This window comes from Lissotriton helveticus, chromosome 7 (assembly GCF_964261635.1).
Source record: "Lissotriton helveticus chromosome 7, aLisHel1.1, whole genome shotgun sequence".
NCBI classification, from domain to species: Eukaryota; Metazoa; Chordata; class Amphibia; order Caudata; family Salamandridae; genus Lissotriton; species Lissotriton helveticus.
Genome location: NC_136068.1, coordinates 552452776 through 552472716, shown reverse-complemented (window position 1 = coordinate 552472716; position 19941 = coordinate 552452776).

Genomic DNA, 19941 nt, shown 5'->3' with positions numbered 1-19941 from the left:
TTCACAATTACTTATATTGAAAAGTGTGAGATCACCAGAAGAAAGTCATAAGTGGGTAAAACAAATTATACATTTCCACTCAAGGATTGTAGGCAAATATATGCACATCTATCAATAAATATTAACTGCTTTTAAAATTTAGAATCTTCAGTACATCAACATGGAAAAAATAAAATGGTATTCATTGTCTTCCACAATGGTACTAGCTGTAGGTGTTAAAATCAAGAGCGGTGTAAGGCAGCTTGGATGACAGAGAAGATAGGTAGTCTGACTTTCTATACTGGAATTGGCATGCTGGGTAGACCTTGGGGACCCCCTAAATAATTACTTTGTTTTAATAGAGTGGACTAATATCACTCAATTTTCAGGACAGACTTGGATTCTGTACGCCTACTTAATTGTCCCAACAGTTTTTCATTCAACATTTGGGCACACCAAGGGCCGCATTACATAAAGTGCCCAGAGGACGCAATGGGCGTTTACACCGGCTTTGTGCACCACCCTGGAAACTTTGCACCAAGCTATCTTCAAGGGGGCATTCCCTAATTTGCAAGGGGCGTGCAAATCACTTTGCCTCTGCTCCCACGCCGTATTACCAACACAGATGCAGAGGCACAGAAGCCCTCAGGAGGAGCCCTGACAGTGCGCCACCTAAAAGGTGATGCCCCCGTATGGCAGTCCTCTGGCAGGGGAAAAGGGGTGCCATGGACCCCCCAGACATACATTTGCAGGCCGGTGCAGTCACTGACTGCAAAGGGATCTCTTATCCCCTTCATAAGTGCAGGTGGGTTGCCGCCTGCAACTGAAAACACAGAATGGCTGTAAAGCAGCTGCTCTGTTTTTCACCTGAATGCAGTTCGAGCTCGTGGCTACCCTGGGGGCAGCACATTCATTGTAATAGGGTGTTTTTTTACTGTTTGCGCCCGGTGCACCTTTTTAATGGTGTGCACAGCGCAAACAATGAAAATGCACTTTATGTGTAATGTGTCCCCTAGTAGGGTAATGTACTTCCTCGTTAACATACACAAGAGTGAAACAATAATTAAGCAGGACAAAACTGCAATTAAATCATTATTTTTTTTTAAAACAAAAAAAACACTTAAATCACAAGTTTTGCAAGCCTGCAAATATCACACGCAAAAACAACAGTTGATGGACAGAATGCAGAACAATGTCATACATTCACCCCAGTAAAGAGATCTGGGCCTAAATTCATCGTTTTTTTGCACTCCACACCACCCCAGTTCAGACATGGCCATATGCAAATCAGCCTTGACCCTGTGCCTCATGGGAATAGGCCAGCCCGAACTGCCAAGCCATGTCTTTCCTGGACCGGAATCAAGCATCCTAGGACCAGTTTCTGGCTATCAGCCGTCTTCAGCCAGGATAGCTTGACTCCAGTGGTGTGGAGAGCATGGGACTCACGTCTGAGCATACCCATCCCACTCGGGGTGACAAATGCAAAAACAACAGTTGATGGACAGACTGCAGAACAATGTCATACATTCACCCCAGGATTGAAAAAAACAAGGACCCCCTGAACAATAGTGTAAAACAAACTCCTAGGGCAGGGATAGCAATGTGTGAATAAAAATTCCTAGGCAGTTAAGGGCCCAGAAGTAGCTGCTTTTGAACTGGTTGTGCTCCAAAAGTTAGAAAGAGCACTACGTTTTATACCTAAACCAATATACAATCTAACAAGGGAAGAGTCAGTAGCTCTAAAAGCTTTAAGGAAAGATGACAATTTAGTTGTCAAGAGCTGTGACAAAGGCGGTGGTATTGTCCTTATAGATTCAGAAAAAAACGAACACAACATGATTAATATGTTGTCAGACAATACCACCTATTCAAAGATCAGGTCCAACCCTTCCCACTTAGTATCTAAGAGAATACAGCAGTTGACCAAGCGGGCCTTAACTTTAGGTGATATTGACCAAAAGGATTTTGACTATTTGAATTTCAACCAAGGCAAGACAGCATGCATTTATGGCCTGCCCAAAATCCATAAAAATCTTACAAATCCTCCCTATAGACCAATTGTATCTACAATTGGCACGAATACAGAGCCCCTGTCTAAATTTATTGATTTTTACCTACGCCCACATATATCAAGGATTACATCTTACATTAAGGACACGGGGCTATGATTAATAAGGTGGAAAATTTACCCTTTGACCCACGGAATGACATCCTAGTAACTATGGACATTGAGGCGCTTTACAGCAATATGCCTCAAAAGGAAGCTGTACTAGCGACGAGTTGGTTCATTGATGAATTTGGGATCACATGCCCCAAGGAATTTATCCTGGACGTTTTGATGATTGTTCTCACTGAGAACGTATTTGAATTTTGCACTATCCTCTACTGCCAAATAAAGGGGGTTAGCATGGGTGCGTCAGTGGCGCCGTCCATAGCCAATATTTATATGGCGGCTTTCGAGACCAAATTCATCTATAATGAGATGGCACCATTCTTTAAATCCATTTCCCACTGGTCCAGATATATAGATGACATCTTTTTTATCTGGACCAGTGGGAAGGATCTTTTATTGGAATTCCTGGAATGGATCAACTTGACAGATATTAATCTGAATTTCACTGCCCATTATGATGAGAGCAAAGTTGAATTTTTGGACCTTCTAATCAAACACCAGGATAATAAACTAATAGTGGACCTCTTTGTGAAACCCTCTGCTCGCAATACGTTGCTCCATTTTAACAGCTATCATCCTCGTAGCCAATGGCAGAGTATCCCTTTTTCTCAGTTCCTGTGAGTGAGGAGGAACTGCACCAATTTAACAGATTACGATCAACAGGCAGCTGTGATGAGACAAAAATTTCTCAATAGAGGATATCCCCATAGATTAGTAAGGGACTCGTATAAAAGAGCTAGGTTCTATGATCGTGACCACTTACTGAGGATTAAACCACCAAAAGAGAACACCCAATTAGTATGCATTAACAAACATTCTACCCTGGACAGTACTGTAAGGCAAATTATTAATGCCAACTGGCATATTCTTAGTTCCAATCCCACTTCATGTGGAAAGTTGGCCAAACCTTTGTATGCCCACAAGAGAAACAAGAATCTTAAAGACTTAATTGTACACTCACGTTTTACCAACAATAAAGTACAGTACGAATTTGTCCAAAGGTCCTTGTCAGACAATTTTCCGGTTAGGGGCACGGTTAAATATTCCTCCTGCAAATCCTGTGATACGATTTTGGGTGGCGAATCTTTTGAACATAATGGATGCGTCATGAATGCCACTGATATGTGGAATTGCAACACTGCCAATTGTATCTATTTTATTCTATGTCCATGTCATTTGGGCTATGTAGGCGAAACATCTAGACCCATTCAAACAAGACTAACCGAACATCGCTCAGCCATACGTACTAACAAAATGGTAGCTCCCCTTGTTAAACACTTTCAGGAAAAACAACTTAAACCAGAGGAATTTAAGTGGCGCATTATAGAAAGGATCAAACTACCTGAAGGTAAAGGTGGTTGTAAAGTGTGCAAGAAAAGGGAAGTTTTTTGGATTTTCAGTCTGGGCACTTTTAAATACGGGCTGAATAGCGACATCCCGTGGGAAAACACAATCATATAATTGCTTCTGCATTTATTTCCCTCTCGTATCCTATGGACTAGTTAGTGTCTTGATAGTGCTTCTCTGAGTCACCATTAGGTACCTTGCTTCTTGGCCCCCACATTGGTCTAACAGTATTTCTATTTCCGGTCTGTTACATAGGGGTTTCCTTGACCGTTTTGAATTAGTTTACTTGTTATGAAGTTACCTTTTGTCACAACTTAATATCTTGTGATTTCCACTTAGATCAATAGGCTAGTTTTATGTCCTTTAGCTAATGGCTGTGGGTTGCCTTTACCGTTTACATCAGTGATCTATTAGAATATAAGTACATATATGATATATGGTACTTCACCAAGTGTATAATGGAATACTCTGCTTAAACCTTGTTTTAGCGAGATTGCTTTTGATATAATTGCCCGATCATGATCCAACTATGCATCTGCTAATTCGGGTATTGCCTGGCAACTTATCACATAGTCCTTTTGCTACTCATGCGCAATTATTCTTTAACACCCATTCGGATTATCGTAGTTGACTGTCTGTGACTAAATTGCGAGTGAGCTCGTGTTAATACTAACGGTGTTATTTAGGAGAGCAGCCCTGATTTTCAATCAGCTTTTGTCGTTCCAAGCTCTCGAAGCGACGTTTAACCTTTACGTGGTTATTTATAGCTCTATAATGAGTTTGGTTTTACTCGCTCCCTATTCAAAATGGAGGGCTGTTTCCTTTGTACACTAGCTGCGAAAGCCTCCCCTTTTCTATGTTAACTATATTGAAATGGTTAATCCGTCGTTTATGTTTACTGTGACCCACTTGGCGGGCGTTTTCCGTGTTGTTTTTGCGGGTTATTTAAACCCTTGGAGAACTACGATAAAATTGATTATTTTCCTACCATCGAACAGAGGTATCTGTCCTCTGCCGTGTCTCCCAGCATTATCCTGCCGTAACACGTGATAGGTAAGCGGGCATCTTCAAGCACACCCAACGATTTTGTTTGGGGCGTGTGTTTATCCTTGCCTGTTTTCAGATCCTTGCGTATTTCTAAAGACTTTGACCTTTAAATATGATTGGTGAGGGCGAAGTACACGTCTAGCGGCTCTATTTTAAGCCATTGACTATCTGGTATTCTCTTATTTCTACCTTTCAGAAGCCTGACTGTTTATAGAAGGCCTGCACCTTGCTCATCGTTGTACATCTAAATATCAACCGCGGTATATTTCCCGGTTTTTACTGAAGAAATACTATTGCTAATTTTGAAGGTACGTCCTGTATCCATTGAACCTTTACTTGCTAAACTATGAGAAGCAGTTCTTTTTACACGGTTTAATGTGTCCCCTATAGGTTTGCATTGACAGGGATACAAGCGCCTCTGTTTTTAAGAACATATCCAAGCGCTACTGTATCTTTGAAAAATTTAAACGACACTACGCTATATACATTGAAGACGAAGATATCGCTTCAGGACCTTAGGGAACCTTAAGGTATATTTATGACCGATCTTGGCGTATTCTGCGGTTTAAAAGGCCTATTGGTTTGCCAACGATTAAAACCACAAACAGAGAATTATCGATCTTAGACACCCATATGTTTTGTTTGTTCTCTCTCTCTGTTTGATCCCTAGATGAATCACGTTTTTCACTATCAACAGTAAAGTAGGGACCAGATTCAACTTCTCTGTGAATGCTCCTATTTCAGGTACAGACCCAAAATGTGTTTGTTTCCTTTAGTTCACTTTGCAGGCAATTTGTTCTATATGTATAAAGACACAATATTCCGGCAATTATATCTTGGAAAGTATGAGGGGACTACTTACTAAGGATTGTATTATATCCTCGTTTTCCATTTTGTTGAGTTTGAAATTTAATTTTATCACTGTTATAGTGAACACATCGATAGGAGTGGTGATTACTAGGTTCTCACTAATCACTGGATTCATTAACGATGGAACTCGATCACTTGAGCCTTGTTACGATATATGTTTATGATCGCTCTTGCTAACTTTGTCAGTAGGGTTTTTACTGCTTGTAAGTGTGAGTCCCGCATAGAGCATACCACGCTACTTTATCATCATGAGGTATCCTTATGTTCAAACGATCACTATATGTCCTAGTGTCACCCAGATTTGTATTTAGATCATAATAATTAATTATGATGTTATGTATATCATTTCAGGTTCAAATCTTTTTCAACTGCGTGTTGTTGCTAATATCAAATTGCTGAATCTGCGCATATCGACACAAATCGCGTGATCGTCTTCAAACAGTGAGTTGTAATGTTGATAAATTATGGATGACATGTGTTAAATAATGACAACATTGAAGTATTATCTTTAATTGTTGATTGTTATCTATATACACAGTGTTCGACCTTGTCCATATTACTATGCTCTTGAATGACTATCTTGAACTAGTGACGCTACCTGAAAACGACTTATCAGGTGTTTACACATTGTGCAGACTGGCTTATTCTGTGTTCATTTTTCATTGTGTCCTTCCCCATGAGTACTTGTTCAGTCTGTGAAGTAAACGCTTGATTCTATGAGCTTTGAAAACATGATGTAGACAACATGAATCTGACAGCAAGGAGGTTGTGTACTATAGAATTTTTGATAAAATGTAACAGATTTATTATGTAACTGCCTTGAAATATGTATTATAATAGGAAATTTTAAACATATGTTTCAGATTTGAATGTGTGGCTCCTGAAGAAGGCGTTTTTTCTATGCCGAAACGCGCGTCGAGTTCATTCGCCACAGCTCCAGGACACCAACGATAATTATATAATTCTTTTTTCAGTGTGTTCCTGTTTTATGATTAACCTTGTGTATAAATTGTATGATTTTTTTATTATTGTATTGTTATCATATAGCCTCTGTTGTCCAGTATTCTGTATGATTTTTAATTATGTTCATTAAAACTATGGCTGTATTTATATGTTTTTTCTCATCCCTTCTTTTGCTGTCATTTTAAGTCACTTGTTTTTTAATACCATAACTGCCTAGGAATTTTTATTCACACATACATTCACCCCAGTACAGAGATGTGGGCCTAAATCCATCGTTTGTTTGCACTCCACACCACCCCAAACATCACCGGTGATAGTAAGACATATTGTTTAAATCCCCCCCATCCCTACATAGGCAGGGATTAGTTACTCAATTTCAGGCTATATATTAGAAGGTCAATGAACAACAAAGATGCCATTTTAAAAATTGTTTTATCTTGTCACATTTACTGTGCATTTAAATAAAGAGATCATATGTTAGCCTATGTATTTTGCCAAATTGCTGCTTATTCTTTTAACATGGAGACTGATGCTTGCTTTTCTTTCTCTGACTGCAGTGAGAGGATTTTGTAAAGTGAACTAGCTGAAAGTCCTGTTGGTGTGCAGGGTGTTTAAAGAAAAGGCTGTAGGATGCCATTTTTCCCAACACACAATAAAATGCAAATACCTGTAATTTAACTTTACATATATGTTAAAATATATCTACAGTTGGGAGATTGTTGGACCTGGCCCTTTTTGGCAGGTTCACCCCGAAACTTTTTGCTTTTGCCTAGCCTGTTTCTGGAACCTAGTGTTGATGGTTTTAGGCCTTTGCGCACTTTTTCACTGTGGTACAGTGTAAAGTGCGTGAGCTCTCTGTGTATGTGTGGTGAGTGACCTGCCCTCCCATAGGAATAAATGGGGAATATGTATGCCCATGGTAGTTCCTGATGTGTGGGGAGTGCAGGGTCGAGTTTGATATGTGCGAACTCGTGAGATTGAATGCTGCGTAATGGTGTATGCGGCATGATTGTGTCTAGTCTAGAAGTGCCACTTTTAGAAGTTGGCATATTTGTGTAATTTGTGCCTGGCGTGTGATTGGCTGGTGAGCCTGGCCCAGGAGTGCCTGGGCCTGCTTGTGGATTGACTGTCTGGTTTGAGGATGACAGGGGCTGGGGAGCCTCCAGGAGGTTGTCTGAGTCAGCCCGTGGACGAAAGGCTGCATCTGCTGCCAGGGAAGTGGGAGGAGATAGCACCTGGGAGTGAATGAGGCTGTGCCTGCCTGCCACAATGCTGGCTCCACCTCCCCGCTGGGAGACTGTCACCTCTGTCCCTGCCACTGAAGAGAGTTCCCTATAACCAGTTCTAGCTGGTTCTCACACTGCCTGCACAAAGACTTCAAAGACTTTTCTCTGTATAAGAAGGGGCTGTGTCCCCTTCCAAAATGTTCTTGTTTTTGGACTTGAATCTTGCCAGGGGCGTGCTGCTGCTTGGGCCCAGGGGAATCCCTGGGCCCTGCCCAGCCCGTGGACACCTGATGGACTTTCCTAGATGCCTGGAGGACTTCTGGGGGACCCCTCTACCTTGCTTGGGCTGATTGGGGGGACTTTGCTTTGCCCCCTGGGAATCCCTGGGACCTTTGGCAGCATGGAGAGGCTGCATTTTCCTGCAGAGAGCGCTTGATTTGCATTTCTAGCGCCTGGAAGCGCTGTGCTTCCCCCTGAGCGCCTGGGAGCGCTCTGCCTGTTTTCTAGCGCTGGGAGCGCCGTGGATTGTCCGTTGGCACTTAAGAGCGCTTTATTTTTACTTACAGCGCTAGGAGCGCTTTACTTTGCCCAAGCGCATAGTAGCGCTTTTATTTTCATATTTAATTGAAGCCGGTGCCCACCCGGCATTGCCCCGTGTTGAATTCACCGCCGCTGCCTGGGACGAAGCACCAAAGGGGCCGCGCTGGGATTGGGCCGCTGTTGGGGGCTCGTCCCGGTGGGCCGCGCTGCCATTGGCTGACCGGCCCGGGATTCCTTGATGACGTCTCCCCGGGCCGCTCCGTGATTGGCTGCCGGCCCGAGGAGAGAAAAGAAGATGAGCGAGGCGGCCATTGCGGGGCTCCCGGGAGCCGGGGAAAGCCCTGCTGGTGCCATAGACGTTGTTGCCGGTCTCCCGTGATTGAGAGAGACCGGGGAAGAAGGAAGCCGCCTGCCGTGTCCGCCCTGGGGCTCCTGAGTGAAGGGAGAGCCCCGGGGAGAGAGAGAAGACCGGCCGCCCGAGCCGCGAGGCCTCCGTACTGCGAGGAGAGCCCCGCAGCAGGACCGCGAGCAGTCGGTGAGTCTGGGCTGGGCCGGGCAGAGTGGGGCATGTCTGTTTCTGCTCCACGAGGGAGCTAGAGGACTATCGTGGTGCCGGTTGCGAGGCACAGAGTCAGGGCGGCCCCGGTTGGCAGCGGGCCTCCCCAACGGTAATTAGAGCCTCGAGGCTCCCACTCCAACGTGGGGGCATAATTATTTGGAAAGCCTCTGAGGCTCAGGGGGCAGATTGGTTATTTCGAGCCAAGAGGCCCATGTGTGGAGGAGCCCACGAGATGGCTCTGGGGGCCATTATGATGTCGAGCCTGATAGGCTCCGCCGCTGTTTGGCCCCGCATTTGTCCAGAGTCCCGAGAGGCTCAGAAGCGCCACATTTGTTTGGAGAGCCCAGATAGGCTCCGGGGGCCATTTTAGCTAGGGGGGCGTCGGGGCACATTGCCGGTGCCCGCCCCATCCTGCCTGAGAGATGTTTGCTCTAGAGCCCCGAGAGGCTCACTGCCTACCTGGTTGTTTTGCGAGCCCCGAGAGGGCTCCTAGGGGGCAAAGTTATTTGCAGAGCCTGTGTGGCTCCAGCTTGGCGCAGCTTTTGTTCTAGGGCCAGTGAGGGCCCTGGCGCAGTTTGTTGATTCACAGCTGCCCAGCAATTAGTGGGCAGCTGCACCGTTTAGGTCTTGGGATGTCCACAGGTGCCCAGCAAGTAGTGGGCACCTGCCACGTTTAGGCCCCTGACATTGAGACTCAGGGCGTCCTAACCCCAACAAGGCCAGTTGGCCTAGGGACTGCCACAGGTGGTGGCTTATGTGAGGTTTTGCGCAATTGTGTGGTTTTTCCTTGCACCTCTGAATGTTTTAGGCATCATGTGTTTTTGCGCTATTGAGATATGTTCTGGCACCTCTGAATGTTTTGATGCATCATGTGTCTTGTTATTACACCGCTGAATGTTTTAGGCATCATGTGTTTTCTTTCACTGCACCTCTGAATGTATTTTTATGCATCATGTGTTTTCTTTCCTTACACCTCTGAATGTTTTAGGCATCATGTGTTTTTCTTTCCCTGCACCTCTGAATGTGTTTTTGATGCATCATGTGTAATGTGTTCTTGCTGATACCCCTAAATGTATTTTATTCTTAGGTGGTTGTTCTTTCCCGTACAGGTGGTCCTAGTGAGGTCCTGGTCCCCTGCGTGACATTCTCCTAAGGTGGGTAGGGTTGAGTAGGTGGTACTTACCTGTTACCAGTAGTTACTGGTTGTGTGCTATTCTTGCTAATTTGTTTTACAGTGATTTTATATCCTTTTATTCTAATTTCTGACAGTATTTCTATTTCTAAAAGTGTTGATTCTGACAGTGGCCCATGTGGCCCTGTCTTGTATATAATCCCTTATGAATATTGCCCGTGCCAGTTGGCACAATGTACATGTGTGATTTCTATCTGATGTGGTTTTGACAATACAGAAGTTATTTTTATATAACCTTGTGTGGAGTTTCTTTTGTGGTGTGCCTAGGATGTTGTTGCTGTTGTGTGCTGGCGCAAATGCTTTACACATTGCCTCCGAGTTTAGCCTTACTGATCGTGCCAAGCTACCAAGGGGGTGAGCAGGGGTTATCTTGCCGTGTGACTCCCTTGCCTTGACTAGAATGGTGGTTTCTGCCTGGCTTTGGCGTCAGCCTTAGCCTACCAGAAATAGCCAATTCTAACATTGTTGTTCAGCGGTGCGGATTTGGACTTGTGTTTGTGCAGTGCCACAGCGACAACTGGCTACATTACAAAACTCAGCATTTTTCAGATAGTCACATGTTTGGGATTATTGTTTTTTGATTTTGTTTTTCCTCAAGAGGGTCATTTTCAGATGGTGTATCTGCGCTTTATGTTTAGTGGCAGATGAGAGAAAATGACAGGGCGGGATGCCAGTAGAGGGGGAGGTTCCCATAGATTAGGAATCCCTTGCTGGGTCCAGTGGCCAATCCTGTTCCTGTCCCTGTGTGGGTAGATGGAGAGAGGGAGTGTGGAGGAGAAATGGCTTGCTTGGGAGGGTGGTTATCCCCTGAGTGTAGTATGTGTGTCTGGATTCCCCAGTATGGTAGGATCCAGTGGTGGCAGCTTAAATGTGTCCAGTGCGTGAAGTCCCATTCCCAGTTCCCAGAGTATGGTGCCTGGTGCTCAGTAAGAGGGGTACAGGTTGAGAGTCAGAGGCAGTGAGGAACTGTCTCACCAGTCTGGAGGGGGAGTGTGTGGATGAGTGGTGTCTTGAACTGGAGGAGTTGGTGTGAGTTTTTAAGGAGCTTGCACGTGAGGTGTACCTCTGGTGGTATGCAGGAGGTCCTGCAGAGGCACTGGACAAGAAGGTGGATGTCTAGCGGTGTGCTAGATGTCTTGCAGGGGCATTAGGGAGTGATTCTAAAAGTAGTGGCTTATGTATCTGATGATCCTGTGTAGAGGTTCATGTGTAGCCCAGCTAGGTTCCATTAGGATGGTAGGGGTGTAGGGGCTCACGTGCTGTCTCAGAGGAGGCGGAGTGAGATTGGGACGGTGTGTCCCACGTTGGCCCGAAACCCTATCTCAGGGCCTGGAGGGTTCCCTAAGGGAGCGCCAGGTCAGGAGCCTTGGCTGTACTTACAGGTCATTTGAGGAGGATCTCCCTGTGTCTAGAGGACGGGGAGTGTCTGTAACCAGAACTCCGGCAGTCCTGGTATTGGGCAGGACCGCTCCTAAGTGGAGGGTGCAGAAGTCCTGGTTCGTTGGGCATTTGACCGTCCAGAGTGCTTGACCATTTTTGGGGCCTCTGGAGGTCGTTCCCCGAGGAGGAGGGAGGCTAGGTTCAGGTTCAGCCTGACCTGGAGGGAAGGGCATCTGTAATCAGTGTCCTGACCGGTTGTTGGCTTCCAGGGGTACCGCTCCAAGGTGGGAGGGTGCAGAACTCTGGAAGGGGGTGCAGAGGGACGTTGTCCTTACTTCTGACCCCGGTGCAACCTGAGGGTTTAGATCCTAGGTTGGGAGATTAGGAAGCTTCCAGGTCAAGAGGAATCCCTACCAAAGTAGATCAGCTGAAGAAACTGAGGGGGCTGCCCTTGCTGTGTAATCTGGGGCTCACCTGCAGTTTGTTGTTTCAACTAAGGTAGAGGAAAGGGGATTTTGCTGTGTGCTGTGTCCCCCCACCTGTTTGAAGAGGGATTGTGCTGTGTGCTTTGTACCTCAGGAGTGAAATAGTTTTCAGGTGATAGACCAGTGATGGAGTGAGGTCCTGATCTGGTAGGAGAGTTGTGTTCTGGTGAGTGCTTCCCTGTGAGGGTGCGGAAACCCAGAAGTAGAGGTAGGGTGGGGCATTCTTGCCCGTGACCTCTGGTCATCCTGGGGGTGTGGACCCTAGGTTGTTGGATCAGTGGTAGTTGTAGCTACCCTGAGAGGGAGAGTGGCTACTGTGTGCCAGGGGTTACTGCCCCCCACTCTGTGGTTTGGACAGGACCTGTGATATTGGGATGGCCTAGGGCCTGGTCCTGGCTGTGGATGACTAGTGTGTACCTGTGGGGTACCCTAGTTGAGACAGAGAGTTCTTGTTGAGAGAAATCTATGTGGATTCAGAGTGGCGAAAAACCGGAGGGTGTCCCTGCCGTGCGGGCCCGTGTCCGTGTTTTGTCGCCCAAAGCAAGGAAGCCCATCAGTGGAGTGATTGGTCTACCCTGCGTTTTGGCTGGAAGGGGGTTGTGTTGGACCTGGCCCATTTTGGCAGGTTCACCCCGAAACCTTTTGCTTTTGCCTAGCCTGTTTCTGGAACCTAGTGTTGATGGTTTTAGGCCTTTGCGTACTTTTTCACTGTGGTACAGTGTAACGTGCATGAGCTCTCTGTGTATGTGTGGTGAGTGACCTGCCCTCCCATAGGAATGAATGGGGAATATGTATGCCCATGGTAGTTCCTGATGTGTGGGGAGTGCAGGGTCGAGTTTGATATGTGCGAACTCGTGAGATTGAATGCTGCGTAATGGTGTATGCGGCATGATTGTGTCTAGTCTAGAAGTGCTACTTTTAGAAGTTGGCATATTTGTGTAATTTGTGCCTGGCGTGTGATTGGCTGGTGAGCCTGGCCCAGGAGTGCCTGGGCCTGCTTGTGGATTGACTGTCTGGTTTGAGGATGACACGGGCTGGGGAGCCCCCAGGAGGTTGTCTGAGTCAGCCCGTGGATGAAAGGCTGCATCTGCTGCCAGGGAAGTGGGAGGAGATAGCACCTGGGAGTGAATGAGGCTGTGCCTGCCTGCCACAATGCTGGCTCCACCTCCCCGCTGGGCGACTGTCACCTCTGTCCCTGACACTGAAGAGAGTTCCCTATAACCAGTTCTAGCTGGTTCTCACACTGCCTGCACAAAGACTTCAAAGACTTTTCTCTGTATAAGAAGGGGCTGTGTCCCCTTCCAAAATGTTCTTGTTTTTGGACTTGAATCTTGCCAGGGGCGTGCTGCTGCTTGGGCCCAGGGGAATCCCTGGGCCCTGCCCAGCCCCTGGACACCTGATGGACTTTCCTAGATTCCTGGAGGATTTCTGGGGGACCCCTCTGCCTTGCTTGGGCTGATTGGGGGGACTTTGCTTTGCCCCCTGGGAATCCCTGGGACCTTTGGCAGCATTGAGAGGCTGCATTTTTCTGCAGAGAGTACTTGATTTGTATTTCTAGCGCCTGGAAGTGCTGTGCTTCCCCCCTGAGCGCCTGGGAGCGCTCTGCCTGTTTTCTAGCGCTGGGAGGGCCATGGATTGTCCGTTGGCACTTAAGAGCGCTTTATTTTTACTTACAGCGCTAGGAGCGCTTTACTTTGCCCAAGTGCATAGTAGCGCTTTTATTTTCATATTTAATTGAAGCCGGTGCCCACCCGGCATTGCCCCGTGTTGAATTCACCGCCGCTGCCTGGGACGAAGCACCAAAGGGGCCGCGCTGGGATTGGGCCGCTGTTGGGGGCTCGTCCCGGTGGGCCGCGCTGCCATTGACTGATCGGCCCGGGATTCCTTGATGACGTCTCCCCGGGCCGCGCCGTGATTGGCTGCCGGCCCGAGGAGAGAAAAGAAGATGAGCGAGGCGGCCATTGCGGGGCTCCCGGGAGCCGGGGAGTGCCCTGCTGGTGCCATAGACGATGTTGCCGGTCTCCCGTGATTGAGAGGGAGACCGGGGAAGAAGGAAGCCACCTGCTGTGTCCGCCCTGGGGCTCCTGAGTGAAGGGAGAGCCCCGGGGAGAGAGAGAAGACCGGCCGCCCGAGCCGCGAGGCCTCCGTACTGCGAGGAGAGCCCCGCAGCAGGACCGCGAGCAGTCGGTGAGTCTGGGCTGGGCCGGGCAGAGTGGGGCTTGTCTGTTTCTGCTCCACGAGGGAGCTAGGGGACTATCGTGGTGCCGGTTGCGAGGCACAGAGTCAGGGCGGCCCCGGTTGGCAGCGGGTCGCCCCAACGGTAAGTAGAGCCTCGAGCCTCCCACTCCAACGTGGGGGCATAATTGTTTGGAGAGCCTCTGAGGGTCAGGGGGCAGATTGGTTATTTCGATTCAAGAGGCCCATGTGTGGAGGAGCCCACGAGAGGGCTCTGGGGGCCATTATGATTTCGAGCCTGATAGGCTCCGCCGCTGTTTGGCCCCGCATTTGTCCGGAGCCCCGAGAGACTCAGAAGCGCCACATTTGTTTGGAGAGCCCAGATAGGCTCCGGGGGCCATTTTAGCTAGGGGGGCGTCGGGGAACATTGCCAGTGCCCGCCCCCTCCTGCCTGAGAGATGTTTGCTCTAGAGCCCCGAGAGGCTCACTGCATACCTGGTTGTTTTGCGAGCCCCTAAAGGGCTCTTAGAGGGAAAAATTATTTGCAGAGCCTGTGTGGCTCCAGTTTGGCGCAGCTTTTGTTCTAGGGCCAGTGATGGCCCTGGCGCAGTTTGTTGATTCACAGCTGCCCAGCAATTAGTGGGCAGCTGCACCGTTTAGGTCTTGGGATGTCCACAGGTGCCCAGCAAGTAGTGGGCACCTGCCACGTTTAGGCCCCTGACATTGAGACTCAGGGCGTCCTAACCCCAACAAGGCCAGTTGGCCTAGGGACTGCCAGAGGTGGTGGCTTATGTGAGGTTTTGCGCAATTGTGTGGTTTTTCCTTGCACCTCTGAATGTTTTAGGCATCATGTGTTTTTGCGCTATTGAGATATGTTCTGGCACCTCTGAATGTTTTGATGCATCATGTGTCTTGTTATTACACCGCTGAATGTTTTAGGCATCATGTGTTTTCTTTCACTGCACCTCTGAATGTATTTTTATGCATCATGTGTTTTCTTTCCTTACACCTCTGAATGTTTTAGGCATCATGTGTTTTTCTTTCCCTGCACCTCTGAATGTGTTTTTGATGCATCATGTGTAATGTGTTCTTGCTGATACCCCTAAATGTATTTTATTCTTAGGTGGTTGTTCTTTCCCGTACAGGTGGTCCTAGTGAGGTCCTGGTCCCCTGCGTGACATTCTCCTAAGGTGGGTAGGGTTGAGTAGGTGGTACTTACCTGTTACCAGTAGTTACTGGTTGTGTGCTATTCTTGCTAATTTGTTTTACAGTGATTTTATTAAGCATGGGCGGATTTTGCGGATTGGCAATCCGCGAACTTGCGTATTTACGGATTCGCAATCCGCGAAGATCCGCGAACTCTAGCGGACTTGCGGATTTTTCCGTTTTTTGTGTTGGCGCGTGTTCGCGCCGATTTTGGGACAAGTTCGCAATTGCGAACTTACTTTTCGGCTTGCAACGGCCGCGACTATGTTGTTTCTACGTCTGGTTTATCATCACAGGTTCACAGCACCCTCTGTTTCACCACTGCCACCCTCTGGGACACCCATGCCACCCTCTAGTACATCCTCACAGGCACCTATTAGGTTTATTTATTACTGTAGATTATGGTGGTTGAAAAAAGCTAGCACACCTGCCCTTCTTCAACTGCCATCAATTAATTTGTGTTTCATTAATGTGTCAGTAATTTTGAAAGTTCCAGTCTGGCTGGCACCTGCTTCCTTCCTTATCTGTAATTTGCTTTTTGTTGCAGTGAAATTTTTTTTTTACAGGACCTTTATGGTGCTATTCTATGAGCCTGCTGTTTGGGTCATAGCAGGGTCATAGAATTGTTGCAAACTCTGGAGGGGCCCATCAGGAAGCACTACCTTGAATGTTACTAATGTTAAGTTTGAACTTTTGCACCTGCTCATTGCTTTCATTTTAGCTAAAATCGTTTTTTTTGCAATTTCGCGCGTTATTTGGGGCGCGAATCCGTGCGAGATCGATTTCGGAAGCCGCGAATACGTGCGAATACAAAATTGTTTTTGTTGCGACGTGTATGTTCGCGTGACCTTGCGCGTGTTCGCGAGGCGCTTCTAGCTATTCGTTTGCCAAGTTACCCTATCGGTCGTACACGGGCGCGGCCATCTTGTTGGCGTGACGTAATTCCGTTTCCGCCCGCTATGTGTAATCTCGCAAAGTGTGCTGCTCGCGAGTACAAGTTCGCGCGTACTCGCAAGGAAAATCTCGCGCGAACTTACCCACGCGGTCGTGAACGGGCGCGGCCATCTTGTTTCTCATTCATTGCTATGGTTCTGGGCATGCTTTCTCTATCCTCTCTCAATCTCTGCCATCCTTTGCTTGTTTGAAGTTTTTTTGATCTAATTTTACTTATTATCTAACCCTCTATTTTTCTAGCTCTATATTTTTGTGTTTTCTGCAGCTTTTAGTTACTTTTAAACTACTTTTTTAAACTCTTTTATTTTCTTCTTCACTATTCTATTTCTTCTTTATCATTTAAGTTTATTTCTGCCCAGACCATGGTAAAGGGAGCCGGGAAGCACCCTGAGAAGGGGAAGGGTCCCGCACCCCGTGCCCGGCTCCCGTGCGGGCGTTTAAGGGGGGAGCAAGTGGTCCCGAGGGAGATCTTTAGCGCGGAGGAAGTGGCGGCACTGATCTTCCATGTCCAGCGCCGCCTCCCCAAGACGATCCTGGGAGGCGGCAAGATCGCGACCGGCTATGGCATCCGGGAGCGCCGCCAGCGGTGGGAGAAGGTGTGCCGGGCCATGTACAAGATCTCTGGGGTCCGGCGCACATATAACCAGGCCACCCACCGCTGGACCGATGTCATGGACCGGGAGCGGGACTTGCTGGACGCGCTCGGCGTAGAGGTCCCCGGGCTTGGTGAGTAGTAGTAGTAGTACATTTACTACTCTGTTTTATCCTGCTCTGTTATTTGCAAATCTTTGTTCTTTACCAAGAGCAATAATGCTGCCGATTACATTGAGGTAAATTATATTTCAAAATCTTCTATGCATTTCATTTTCAGGTGCACTGCTCTCCTTCTCAGTAGCCTTGCTTGCTACTATGCTTCTTTGTTTTGTATGTTGTGTTCAGAAGCATTTCATTGGCCTGAGAAATTATGTATCAGTGTACTGTAAAGAAAAGAACTGCGTAATGCTAGACAGTAAGGGTCATATTTTCAATTACCGGCGCATCCCTGCAAAGTAGCAGGGATGCGGCAGTAATTGTGTGCCATGCCACCACCACCCATTGGCCCAAAACGTCACAGAAGCCTTACGCATCTGTGCCGTAAAGGCAGCGCATTGCTGGAGTTGCGTGCCAACGATGGCGCAGCTCCAGCAATGCTCTGGGGTACCCTATCTCCCCAATGCTGCATCAAGCCGTACGTCGGCTTCAAGCGCGCAGGGTTTGAGTCATGCATCATTGTCATAAAAATGACTGATTGACATCTTGTAGATTTCCCTCAGCCACTTTTAGGATTCGTTCCTGCGCAGGTACGCCCTCCCTTGCGCCGGAACGCCCCCTGATGGCGCAGGGCTTTACAACGTGATGCATCGCCCATATGCCCATATGTGTTTTTTTTTTTAATATATACGCCGCACCAACACCATGGCGAGTCTTTTGTTCTGCCGCTGCGTCAGAAAAGGCACGCAACAATGGAGGAAAATCAGCCGCAACTTCCGCAAGGGACTTATAAATCAGCCCCAACAGACTGAAGTCCAGTGTCCTTCCTTTAGACAGTCACATGGCTATCAGAAGAAATAGTGGCGGTGGTGGCGGGTGGATTGATAGTTTGAGTATTCACTGATCTGCAAGCAGGATGGACTTTGTCTGTCACGTGTTGTGCACTACTGCCTGCAGTGCCAGGCCTAGGCAAACCTCTTTAGTAGTCTGTTTATTGAGTTACATAGGAACTTTCTAAGTCAACGTTCCGCAAATCAGGCAATACGAATAACGTAGTATACCACATGAGATAGATCCCGTGGAATAGTTGTCTATCTATTTGCTATTTTTCCAAAATATGTTGTTATTGTTCTTTTGAAATGTTTGATTTGGTTGAAAAATCTCATCCATGTTTTATGGTTTTTCTTTCTTTCATGTTGTACATCAGCTCCCCCCAAGGGCAAGAGGACACAGGAGGAGGGGGCTGAGGATGCAGGCCAGGATCGGGCAGGCGAGGGCTCCTTTGCTGGCCCCAGTAAGTTTACATTTTACTAAACAGTACCTATTTTTTCCTAGCGTTCCTCATTCGATTTTTTCTAAATCGTCTTTGATCTTCTTGTAGACTGGATATAAATTCTTATCCTGCCTCGAATATGACTCCCTGTGGTATTACTAGACTATTCTTATTAGTCTGTCTGTGTAGCTAACTAAGATTGGACATTTGGCAATTCCATTGGACTCCCATTATATTCAGCAATACCTCTATGCACTGTCTCCTTACTGACTAGATAGTGTGGCAGAGTCATTCAGCTCCCGAAGTCACCGATTATAGATCCCCAATGATCTCTAGATTATCGTACGCAGGACAAGAGAGTAGTACGGAGTCACAGCACAGTCAAGAAGTGTCAGAGGCACTCATGCTTGCAAAAATTCCAAAACCTTTAGCTCATCCACTCTAGTCTAGAGGAACACAAACCACAGAGTCTATTTAAGTGTAAAAGCTTTATTAAAAGTAAACACATTTATTGAAATCTACTTTGTCATAAAACTATTTAACTGTAAACGGAAAAGTGGTTAGTGCTGACGATTAATTGGACACATTTCTTGTGGTCGAGCCGAACTCTCACCTACTTTGAACTTGATCCTGGTCGTGTTCTTAGGACTCAGGAGTCAAGCTTCTGTCTGTTAGGAGAAAAAGTGGTGCGTGTTAAAAATCAAAAGCAAGCATTCATCAGTTGTGCATAAAAGTGCAGCAAGACAACAGCCTTCCCTGGAAAATGGGACATTTTTACTATGGAGTAGACAGTCACAAATTATTACATTGTATTCTGTTTTTTTAACATTTCTCCTAGACCAAATATTATATAGTAGTGAGTGGTGTATTCTAACTTTCTTAAATGTACTTTGTAGGTGTAACATCTGGTGACGGGGCCAGCGCGGAGGTGGCTGATGTGTTGGACTTGGACTCGGAGGCCTCTGGGGAGGATGCGGCGGTAGAAGAGCTGGTGGCCGTTCCTGTGGGGGATCAAACGGTGGTGGCGGAAACAGGTAAGCTATATATTCCTTACTTATTGAGATTGAAGACTGCATAGTGTGCTTTCTGCACGGGTGTATTACAATTACAAATCAACCAGGTAGTAGCCTCCTCGAAATGTACTTCGACTTAGCTGTGAAGTTTTTGGTGAGAAGAATCCCAATAAGTTCTTAGACGAACGTGATGGATGGGATGAACGAAAAGCGAAAGAAGGGTGTAAGTAAGTGGGACGCGAACTTGTATGATGGCTGGCAAAGAAGAACGATATGTGTTTGCTTGGACCCAGAGGTGGCTGGGAAGGAAAGAATATGGTATGGTGCATGGCTGGGTCAATGATGAAGCAAGGATGGGTGGAAGGACAGCAGCCTGGGTGGGTGAAACAGAAACTGTATGTGTGCGTATACTTTGAATGAATGGATGCCTGGAGCATGGTATTCTCTGACTCTTACATAGCAAATGTGTATCTAGAGAGAGTAGATGGTCGCCAGGTGAAGTAAGTGTTACCTTGAAGAGCATGTACCACCGCACCCGCACGTCCGTCCCAGTGCAGGGAAGGCAAGGAAAAGAAATTGTAAATGTGTCCAATACTACCATGAATAGTAGCAGTACTTTGTATTGCGTTTGCATTCACAGCATATATCTGGTTATTACGGTGGACACTCCGTACCTCTCTTAATAACTTTAGTTTACTTGTAGTACGTCATTCATGTGTGGGTGTATCACTGTGTTCACTCAATATTAAGCAAAGCACCTAAAGTCATCTCATCTGTCATTAAATACGTCCCATGTGAAGTGATAGATA